The following is a 12,583-nucleotide window of genomic DNA, read 5'->3' as shown; positions in this document are numbered from 1 at the left end:
ATTCCAGATCTACTTCCACTCAGCATGGTGTCCATTCTGGGATCCAGACTGATTGCTGGAGGTTCCCAGGGGATGGAAAGAGTGAAAACCAAAGGGCTAAAGCTCAGAAAAGACACATGCCATCACTTCTCACATGTCATTTGTCAAAGTAAGTTCTACAACCAAGCCTGGTATCAATGGGGATGGGAGTAAATATTGAGAGCATTATAATAATATCTACTATTATATCATATAATAATCTAACATCTATCATTTCATCAAAGGGAGAGAGATAGCATTTCTCCCTTTTTAGGAGTATGGGACAGGGCATTTTATAGAATGTTCTTCAATTGGGGGCTCTCTGCCGCGGACCGGCTCTGTCGGGATGATGGAGGATACCAAGGGGAGGAACCTGGAATAGGGGGGGGAGATGGCAAACAGACAAACACACATTAGGAGTGGATGCTGAGTGTGATTTAATGCAGAGGATAACAAACTTTTATAGCAAAAGTCTCCTTAAGAAAGGGCAAATGGTTACACAATCTTGCTGCAGGGTTTCATTTTTGGGTGGTCACCAGCTGGTCGCCTGAAAAGGCAAAAGGTTACACAATTTTGCTGCAGGACTTCATTCTTGGTTGGTCACCAGCTGGTCACCTGAAAGACACTTGTTTCTGGCTTATCTCTAAGAAATATAATGGGTTTCGATGTTTGTCACCATCTAACCATTACCTTATTTCTATAGAGGCCTTAATTGTCCCATAAGATCTTTCCTGTTCCTTCTTTAATAGTGAGGTTACTGAGGCCTAGATCTAGCAAGTCTCTTAGTAAATGAAAGAGAGTAACAGGAAGTTCTTTCTCCTAAGTAGTTATCTCAGCAATTGCCATACATTCTTTCCTTTCTAGCCGCGCCTACACCTTCTTGTAAATCTCTTACAGACAATTCCTCCTGCTGAAGTGACTTCATGAAACCCCCAATACTTTTATATTTACTTATGACTTGTCTACTCGCCTCCTTAAGAGGGGTTTCAGGGTAGCACTTAACTCTGGTGACTTAGTCATATTTTTAAGACACTCATCAGATGTTGGAGTCTTCAACACTCTTAAGAAAGAGCTTTGAATAAAGGAACGTTGAGCATGAGTAAGTACAATGAGCAGCAGAACAGTAAAAGATTAATAGGCACTCTTATACAGTGAAGAAAAGAAAAGAAAAGCAGAAACACATCTTTCCCATGGGTTTGCCAGCTTTTCCAGGAGTAGGCCTCTTTGAAGCCCTATTCTCTGAGGTAGACTTCGGTGAAGTCCCAATACTCAGAGATAGGTCACTGTAAAGCCCCATTCTCTGAGGTAAACTTCAGTGAAGTCCCAATACGCAGAGATGGGTCTCTGATGCCCCATTCTCAGGTCTGAAAGCTGGTTTTCCATGCTAAGCAGACTCCACTGGAGTAGGCGTGGCAGCTCTCTAAATCTTTTCTCCCATGATTGTGGCTATGAAGTTTCGGAAAGGAGAATTAAAATGGAAAAGTGAGTTCTCAAGCTGGGTACTGATGGCTGACACCTATATTCCGAGCCTGAGATGTGAGGATTATGATTTGAAGTCAGTCTGGGCGGGAAAATCCATGAGACTCATCTCCAATTAAACAAAAAGAGCCAGAATTGGATTTGTGGCTCAAATGCTAGAGCATTAGCTATGAGGGTGGGGGTGGGGGGACAGAATCTTGGTCCTGAATTTAAACCCAGGATTGGGGGAAGAGAGGAAATGTGTTCTCAGTGCATGAAATCAAGGGTGTATGGTCAACATCACTATTGATGTTAACTTTGGGGTAGAGTTGATCAGTTTTATTCTGGAAATGATTTGTTCCACTCTTCTCTGTCCTGTATTCTTTAAAAGAAATAGCTTTTAACAATCTATACCTAAGATGTGTGGATTGCACTGAAGCACTGGTTTCATTTTTTTCTACTTATAAAATGATACACAAGTAGTGTACTAAGGAGTTTTAATTTAATATGTCGGTTTGTGAGTACATCTTGATCGATGTCATCAATTTGATCATTCTTCTCTTCACTTTTTTGATCTTGTCTTCTCTATCGCACCTCCTCCATTTACATGGTCACATTTTCACACATGTACATTGAATATTATGACTGGATTCTCCCACTGAACCAGTTTGGCAAAGAAATTTCTTCATTGTACAGGTAAAGAAGATGAAGAGGACTACAAGCCCAAGACAGCATAGCTATTACTTTGCATCGAGATTATTTGACATACAAAATCTTCACCAAAAGAAGCATTATAAAAAAGAACATGGCCAGGAACTAGAAGCATCTTTCTTTGTGTGTGTGCTGGTTTTGGGGCCTGAGTGCTGTCCCTGAGCTGCTTTGCTAAAGGTTAGTACTCTCCCACTTGAGCCACACTACCACTTCTAGCTTTATGGTAGTCAATTGGAGGTAGGAATCTATCTTTCTATCTTGTGCTCATTTTAAACGACAATCTTCAGACCTCAGTCTCCTGAGTAGCTATGATTGCTGGTGTGAGCCACTGGCAGCTAGCAAAACATCTATTAGTTGTCCCAATTAAACATGTGGAGCAATGGGTCATTTGATACTGGTGAAACTCAGATAATGATTCCTCTACTTGTTCCTTTCTGGTGTTATTACTAGTGTGAAAATGCTTGCTCAGCTTTATATCACTGTGCAATCATTGCTCCATTTTGTTCAGTAAACAGCTTTTCAGGACAGGAGAACTGAGAGAAGAGAATATGGGATGAAAATTTTATCTGTACTTCTTGTGGCCTGGCAAAAGCTTCTCAGAAAGTTTGCAAGCAGAAATAAGAGTCCACTTGGTTCCTGGGTCGTCTCTGGTCTGTGAAATGCATGATGAAAATGTCTGCTCCTTGTCGGTTCTTGCTGGTGTTGAGTAGAATCCGCTCGCCTGCTGCTTCTGGCTCCTTCGTCCTGGACTCTCTGTGTTTCAGGTATGGTGCCTGCAATCGCTGCTGCCACCACTGCCGCTGCTGCAGCGGCAGCTGGCAAGAGCTCAGATGTGTCTCCTTGCCTGGATTTTCCCTCTCTGGCCTGACTGTCTGTCCTGTGATGGCATACTTGGTGTGATCTCTGGCTTAGGACTGTTCACTGGAACTCTAAAACTTCTTTCTATGCGAGAGTTTGTTTAGACTCCAGCTTCTCCTCTGCCATCTTCCCGGAACCCCTATGTGTTTGAATAAAAATGGATGACATCCTTGCCTGATTTCAGAGCAACTGGGAATACTTTCATTCTAATGCAGTACTCTTTATCAGATCAAGAAAGTTCCCATATAATAATTTTGACAAATTTTTACCATTCTGCTAGTTTGAAAAGATAAGATTTATTTTAGAGTTACAGCAGGGAATTCCCCTGTGACCAGTCTCCTCTACAGGCATGGAACCCCTCATGCAAACTGCTGATCATAATGGAAGAAAATTTTTGTTTGTTAGGAATATCAAATTTTTGACCTATGTACTCAGGATGTTTTCCCAGGAAACAAATCCACACATAGAAATTAGATCATCACAGCTGTTTGAATTGGCATTAGCAATATATATTTGTATTATTGATGTGCCATATCGCTATATAAAACAGTTTGTCACATAATAGTTTGTGAAAGAACAAACAAATGAATAACCTAGAATCTGGTATGGCAGTAACCTCTAGATGATTTTCTCATATTTTCAGACTTTTCATAAACGTAAATAATAGAAGCCAAATCCTAGCTGCTCTGAAAATAGAAACGTGGATAGTCAAAGTTCAAGGTCAAACTGGAAAACATACAAGCGACCTCCATCTCAATCAATAAAATCTGGATGTGCCAACGTGTGGATGTCATCCTACCTATTACTGGACATACAACTAGGAAGTTCAGTATCTAGGTAGCCTAGGAATAAAAAAATGCAAGATTCTATATCAAAAACAATCAAAGCAAAAATTACTGGATGTGGCATGATTCAAGTGGTAAGGTGCCTGCCTGGCAAATGCAAGGCTCTGAATTTGAACCCAAGTACTTACCAAAAATATTAAAAGTAAACATGAATTAATTCTCTAAATAATGTATCTGTAAACATTGTATATTCATATAGGCTTGATAAAATTATATTGTGGTTAATATGTCACAAAATAAAGTAACTGAAGTCTCCATAAGGTACTTGTGAAATATTAATGTCGTATTTGTGATGTATAATAGAAATACTTAAATAAATTGGAAAAAGATTTGAAGGGAATTATGTGTGTTCTTACAACATCATAAAGATCCATACTAACCTCAATATAATTTAATGATATCTAGAAAACAGAAGTCAATATTGAATGTTTACATTAAAACCAAGTTTGCTCCCAAACTTTAGATGAAATATACCTTGCTAATTAGGAGGCAGAGATTTAGAAGACTGATATAATGGACAGTTTTGACAAAAAAATTAGTAAAAAAAAAACTACAAAAACAAAGAAAGCTAGATATAATGTAATTTTCCTGTTATCTCACGATGTGGAAGCCATAGGTAAGAGATCATTGCTCAACGGAGGCTTTGCCTGAAAAATAATCTAAAGTTGTTAGAGCCTTAGCAATTTCAAACACCAGTAGTGCCAAAGGAAAAAGAAAAAAAGAAAACAGAAAATGAAAGGAATGGATAAAAAGAAAATATTTTCTCTTCATTCTTGGTTTCATTGCAATGGATACACGAATTGACAGTACTTTGTTTACAGTTTCAGGATTCAGGCCTCTCTAATATAAAAGCATTTATTTCAAGTAAATATTTTATTATTACTATTTATTAACTTATTATTGGACCTATAGGTTTGGAGATTGAAATCATGGCTTTGTATATATTAGTCTCGTTCTACAACTTAGCTGTACCCAAGCTCTCTTGTATAGTTTTGAAAATTGTTTATGAATTCTTCAATAGTTAAATATTATACTTTTCATCTTATATTTTCTCTCCCATCTTTTCCCCTATGTATTTTATTTTATGTGTTGAAAACTCAATTTTATCTTCTAAGCTTAGAAATTTGCTTTTGAGTTTACAGAGAAGTCAGTTATTTGTGACATCTTTTAAAATTATATATAGATATAAGTATTTCATATATATGATTAATTCTTAGAGTTCATTGCAATAAGCAACATTTATCTGTTCATATGCAAATAGCTATTGAGCCATTGTGATCCTCTCCTAAGAATAGCTTCCATTGTTCTTGCCATGTGAATGCTTAGAGTGCTGTTAATCATATCCAAGTTTAATTATTTGTCTTTTACTATCTATTGGATTAACTTGTAGATTTATGGGCATATCTAGTTATTAGAAATGAGGAAAACCATGGAGCATATATTTAATTGGATCTGGTTTATTTCCCTTAATAGCATTCCCCCCCCCCAGTCTTTCCATTTCTTCAGAATGGGGTAATACCATTCTTTCCCATGGAAGCACAAAATTCCATCAATGCAACAGAATTCAAGATCCAGAAATGAATCCATTCCTATAGGCTCATAATCTTTAATAAGGAAGCCAGAAACACAGGATGGAAGAAAAACAGCCTCGTCAAAAAATTGGTTTAACTGGCTCTACACAGAAAACTGAAATTAGATCATTTTATATCCTCCTGCACCAGAATCAATTCCAAATGGATTGAAGAGCTCAATGTAAGTCCAGATGCCTTAAGAATCTTACAGGAAGAGTTAGGGGAAACATGAGGGCTCCTTGGAATAGGTCAAAATTTCCAAAGTAAGTCTGGATAAATGGGATTACATCAAACCAAATCAATCATTTGTCAGACTCAAAAGCAATGAAAAAAAGAGATAGTGTAGCACAGATTTATTAGGGAGCAAACCTACAGATAAGAGCCTCAGCCAATGGTAAACCCGTTCTCCCTTTTCTAACTAGGTTATTTATAGTGCGTTTACATGAATATAAGTGTTTTCTGATGGGGATTAATCAGAAAACAACTAATGCTAAGACAGAGATAGTATGTGAAATGAGTTGTAGCTGGAGAAAGGGAGGCATTAAGGCAGGAGTGTCTAGTTCAAAGACTTGGCTTGGTGCCAGCTAAGTAAGGCATAGCTGCACAAGGGAAGAGGGGTAAAACAGGAGTGGTTGTAAACAAAAGCAATTGTCTGAAGCCTCAAAATAAGGACCTCAGTCTGTGTGGACCAAACAGTCTCTAACAATAAGTTTTATTTAAATTAACAAGCATGATTTTAAATTTTGCAGAGTGGGATGGTACATAGTCACAGGCAATTTCTCCTATGTCAGGTAATCCAGTCTACTCTTTCACATGTTACCCAGTAGCCAGGTTTCAACGCAAATGACTACAATGAGATTGTACAAATGAGGCTGTGACTTTTCCCTCTCATGAATCAAAATTCTGTCAAATGATTTCTGTCTTCCAGATGTTTACACATTTCTCAGGATCTTTTTTTACTATTTTGTCTTCATTATTTAATCGTAGTATATTTTGTTGTTGTTGTGTGTATATGTCATTTTTAGGGCTTGACTAGATGTTTAATGGTCTCCCTTGTATGTTTTGCTCATGGCTGATGACACTCTATCCTTGAGTCACATGCTCACCTTATGTTTCTTGCTGGATAATTGGAGATAAGTTTTCACATTTTATCTGTTTGGAATGACATTGAACTAAAATATTCAGGTCTCAGCCTCCTGAGTTCTAGGATTATACACATGAATGGCTAACACCAATCTTTGCTTTACTGTTATTTTAATTATGTGGTAGTGGAAAGTGGAAGTATACTTGTGTTAAGTGTGCAATTTTCAAATACAAGTTTGAATCAACTTGATAGAATATAATTGTTATTAATTTTAAAGTTAAATCAATGAGTGTCACACATTCCCACAGAAATATAATTGAAAATAAAAGGCATAATTGTTTTCTTAAACAATCAATGAAACCATAAATTACTTTCACTTTACAAATCATGTTTTATTTAACTTAAATTAGCAGACTTCCTTGAGTAAAAGTAAATATATTAACTGTATACCACAAGAAACAAAGTTATTATAGTTAAGAATAAATATTTCATCACACCCAGAAGATACGTTTTATTATATTCTCACTAAAAAGAAACGTTACATGCAGAAATTAATGGATATGATGGAGCTTATCATTACACAATATATAAATAAATGGGATTACCACTCAATACTTTAGAAATATGTAAAAAGTAATTATGTATCTAGGAGCCAGTAGCTCATGCTTGTAACCCTAGCTACTAAGGAGGCTGAAAGCTTAGAATCATGGTTCAAAGCCAGCCTAGGCAGGAAAGACGATGACCTTCTTATCTCCAATGAGCCACCAAAAAACTGACAGTGGCTCAAGAGGTAGAGCACTAATCTTGAGCTAAAGAGCTGAGGAACAGTTCCAGGCCCAGATTTCAAGTCCCACAACTGAATAAAAATAAACAATTAAAATAAATATTTTGACATAAATGTTAAAATATCTATTCTAAAAATTTTAAATCCTAATAGACATACTAGTTTATATAAATATAGAGAAGTTTTTTTCTGGATTTAGTTGTCATTGAATTTTGTAAATCACATATTTGTCACTCAATTCATATTTGTATGTTTATATACTTATATACCGTAAGTATAATTAAATGATATGTGATAAGCAATACTGTTTTAGAAATTTCACTTGGCTTTTTAACATTAACCCTTCTACCCTAAAATCGATATACCCTCCAACCTTATCAGAAATTTCATGTCATTGGAGCAAAAAAGCATAAGGTATAATCATTGTTTGGAACAACTGTAACATTTTACATGAATTTCACTTAGTTTAAGATCCAAAACATTCATGTCATCTTAACCATGCCAATAATAGCAAAATGTCTTCTGAGCTTTGCAGTCTCTTAAGAGATGAAAATCTTTAATTATACATCTAGTTTTTTTCTGCCTAACATCTTATATCTTAGGAAGATCTTTTTGGGTAACCCTCTGTTCCTGACTAGAAGACCACAACAAAGGCAATATGGAAAATACTTGAAAACAATTAAAAAAGCAATCACAAATACTCCTCTAATCACCAGTTTCAATGAGAATATACATTAAAGTAACACGTTTTTGTTGCATTTAAAGAGCAATAATGAAACTTTAATTAGCAATGAAGAAGATAACAGAAAACAGTGTTTGAAAACATCTTGACTTTGAACAATTCAATGTAAGCATAATGGATTTATCTTGTTTTTCTATGGAGTTGCCAAAATAATAGAGAGCAACACCCAAAGGCAGGAAAACACCTAAGCCAAAGCAGTAAACATTTGTTTATAAAATAATCGTGAGGGTGTGACTCTTCCAAAGTCAGGCTTGCAAAGAGGAAAGTGTATTTGCTTTGGAGTGAACAATAAAAAATATAAAAATCTTTTATTAAGGTTTTACATATCTTGACTAGAACTTCTCATGTTGGAGAAGAGGAAAGGTATGAAAAATTTCAAGATTGTTTGACTATTCCCGAAGATCATTCTTATTTATTAGCTATAGCCTGGGTTCCACTTAGTATCATGCTTGTTTAAATTTAGAAGCATTATTTGTTTCTGGGTTATAAGCCGCAAAGCCTTGAGTATTAATAAAGGTCATTTCCTAAGAGGTGAAAGTTGCTGTGTAAACAAACCTAAAATATCAAAGACAGCATAGTGGAAACTATTTTCTAGCTATATGACAATCTGTGGTGTAGATTTTGTTTCGCATTGTTCCAGGGAACTCATTTTTGTTATCTTCTTTTTCACCATCTAGTGTTCCTATAATATTCTATACCATCCTCTGATGACTATAACTTTACTGGATTCTCTAATTTCTCTGTGTCTGTTTTACCTTTTTTTAATTACTTTAGAAACTCTAACTCAACATGACATAAATTATCTTTATAATATTAGCAAACAGATTTCATTTCCATATTCTTACCCTAGCCTTCAACATAATTTTGGTACTTAGTGATCCCCAAATGTGAAAATAAAGACAGGGAGCTTCTTATTTAGATATTATTTAGAATTTCAAGGCTTCATTAATTCCAGGCCCTTAGTAGTATGTACATCATACATGTGTACTAAGCTGGCGGCAACTTTTTCTTATTCTCAGAAACTAGGAAACATGGTGTCCCTGTAGTTTCATTAGGAAAAGGCTATAGTTGAATTAATTTACTAAACCAAATCTGCTGTAAAGTATTTCTGCAAGTTACTTGGCTTAAATAATCCGTATTTACCATTTTACAGTTCTAAAGGACAGAAATCTAAAAGAAGTCTCACTAGATTAAAATAGAGACACCCACAGAGCTAAAATATTTTTCAAATGATTATAGTGGAAAAGACATTTATCTCCTGTTCTGCCTCCCAAAAATTCAGAATCTGGGTTGTTATTTTTTCCTTTATCTTCTAATGTAGCATCTTTATATCTTTTTGATGGTTCTTACCTAATCATGTCCCTTTTGAACTACACCTGGGAATTTTAACTACCTTTGAGTATACTTCCCCCATATGATAATTATTCAAATTTGTTCTCCTTGGGTAATGAGAGGTTATTATTTTATAAACATATATATAATGCAAATCTACAATTGAAGGATTAGGTATGTGGGAAAGACAAATATTCTGTGAAGGTATTTTGCTATGTACAATGAGTGTGTAGCATTCTTTCTATTATAACCTGTTATCCTTTCATTAACTTGAACAAGATATTTCTTCAATGAAATATAACTAGAAAATATTTATTCCCTGAAAGCAATTAATCCTGATTAAAACATTGTCATGTACTAGAAATCATAAATGCTTGAAGCAGTTCTGGCACTATCACATTTTATATATTCTGCATACATTCTTCTCTTTTCAAGAGCATTTGATTGTTATTATTTTGGAATTATGGTTAATATTTATTTGACTGCTATTTTTAAAGAATGCATCACCCAATACTGGTTCTCTTATTCTAACTTTTTTGGGTCTAATCTATTTTTGAAAGAAATGCAGCCATTTGAGTTACATGAACTGCTTATTGAAGTTGAATCAGCATGCAGAGGAAAGGAAGAAAATTGATGACTTTGTGAGTATATTACATTAAAAATATATCTACAAGCTATTTATCTTAAAAACTACTATTTTTCATTATATAAGATTCTGATATAATTTAGTCTCTCAACTCACACATTGTTAATGCAGTCTTATTTCATGCTTGCCAAAAACAAACACAAAATTACTATTTATTTTTAAATTATCATTTATTTTATAAAATATATTTTTAAAAATTAGTCGAGGGAAATGGTTTATTAGATATTTAGAGTCATGTTCAGACTCTAAGGTGAAAGCCAGAGAAGGGAAAAAAATCCTGATTTTATTCTCCCTTGAGCCAATCTGATTTACTTCATTTGTTTCTGAAAGAATGAAATTCTTGATTTGAAGCCTTTTGCTTGATATCCACAATGTGTCATTCTTCCATTATTAATAGAATTTGTAGAAAGGAAGAGAATTCACACTAGAAATAGGAGAAGAGGGAAAGAGAAGAAGAAATCTAGATATTTTATTCTTCCTCATCAAAATCACAAGGTCCGGATAATGATAATGGATATTAGACACAGTGCTCTAGAGTGATTAAACCCATCTATAGAAAAGATAACCCTACAAGTGATCACATGGAAAATGCTTATTTATAAAATATTGTAATAATTTCCTACAGAAAATGTTATCTATTTGTTAAGTTCTTGGTTAGGATTTTTTTAATTCTGGTGTGCTATAGTCAACTATCATAATGGTGTACAAGGATGGTAAGAAACTAACATCTTAATATCACCTTCTAATATTAGCTTAATTCTGCCTGTCTTATATGTATGAGGCTGTATTTGAGTTTTGCTTCAATTTCACATGCTATATTCTTCCAGTATATAAACTGAAGGAAGACTCCCTCTGAAATATGCTATTTTTATGGCTAAGGGAAAACAAGTCAGCTTTTAGACACAGACAATGAGATAGAAATCTTCCCCTAGAAATAATCTTTCTCCACTTCTGGTTCACTTTTGTAAGCTGAAATAACTCATATAACCCATTTTGACATTGCAGGTAGAAGTAAATCTCACCTACAGAAGCTGATGCAACAAATAGAGTAATATACCAAGGTATGCAACACTTGAGATAAAGAGAAAAAAAAGAGAACTATAATATAATCAATCATACTTGTGCTCACATGTCTCTGCAGGAAGGAAGGTATTATATACCTTTGTTTCTAAAACTACTGAGATTTTCAAATCACGTCTTTTATGCTTGGATGTTACAGGAATTAGAGAACATTTTGATACTGAGACAGCATAAAATCTCGAAGAAAGCTGGATTAATCATTTCAATACTACCTTTTGTTCTCCAAGAAAATAAACCATTTTAAAAACAATACTTTATAATTTCTTATCTAGTATCTTTTATTTTCCAGAAATGGATTTTGTTAATATATGTGACTATCCAACAGAATAAATGTCTTCATTTATATGCATCTTGTGCAGACAGCAAGTCAATTAGCTGTAAGTGTGAGTTCATCAGTAGCACTTTTTCCAACTGCAAAACTTCGTTTAAATAGAGATACAGGTGGACCCATTGCAACAATGAGATGTACAAGACGTTATGTCGAAAAATGAACTTTACAACTTTGGTGGGGGAGGGTAGCGGGGAGGATTGAGTGGGGGGACATGGGAAGGGATGGGAAGGGGAATCAAAAGAGGAGGCTACTACGCTTGCTAAGAAATGTACTCATTATTTTGCCCATGTAATTGTAACCCCTCTGTACAGTATTTTCACAATAAAATAATATAAAGAAGAAAAATAAATAAATAAAACTGCAAAAAATTTGGACAAGGAGATAATACATATATTTTTTTCCATCATCAACTACCAAACCCTCCTTCTTCCTTCCTAAGAAACACACAAAATTAACAAAAAGTCATAGATATTTGGCTATTGATCTTGAAAATGAAAGCAAAATGTTATGGATGTCTGAGATGATAGTTAATAGTGTTTTACATAGTAATGTCACATGCAACCACCCTATGAATCGTGCAGGTCTTAACACTCTTTCCTTAGTGATGTAATAGGAATGTCAGCTTTACTGGATGTAGTATTGTTTTCCACTTCCTTTCCTACCACCTGACCTAAATTATAATACATATTATGGGTGTGTTCTCTTTTTTTCTGATAAGATTTGCTAAGTGTCTGTCAATCACTTTGATTTTTCAAAGAATCAACTCTTTGTTGTGTTGATTCTTTCTGTTTTTTTTTTTATTCTAATTCATTTAATTCTGATTTAATTTTAATCATTTGTTTTAGTCTACTGCATTGGGGTTTATTTTACTGCTCTTTTGCAAGGAGGCCCAGATGTCTCATTAAATTTTTGGTTTCAGATCTCTCCAATTTGTTGATGTAAGAACTGAGAGCTATAAACTTGCCTCTGAGTACTGCCATTGCTGTTTCACAGAGGAGCTGGTAGTTTGTATGCTCATTTTTGTTGAATAACATGAACACTTGAATTTCCTTTCTAATCTCTTCCATGAACCAATCGTGATTCAGCAGTGTGTTGTTCCGGGTCATTGCGTTGTTACAGGATC

Source organism: Dipodomys merriami, unplaced genomic scaffold (genome assembly GCF_024711535.1).
Source record: "Dipodomys merriami isolate MVZ:Mamm:240054 unplaced genomic scaffold, mDipMer1.0.p SCAF_212, whole genome shotgun sequence".
Taxonomy (NCBI): Eukaryota; Metazoa; Chordata; class Mammalia; order Rodentia; family Heteromyidae; genus Dipodomys; species Dipodomys merriami.
The sequence above is the reverse complement of the archived record's forward strand: the minus strand, read 5'-3'. Positions refer to the sequence as shown.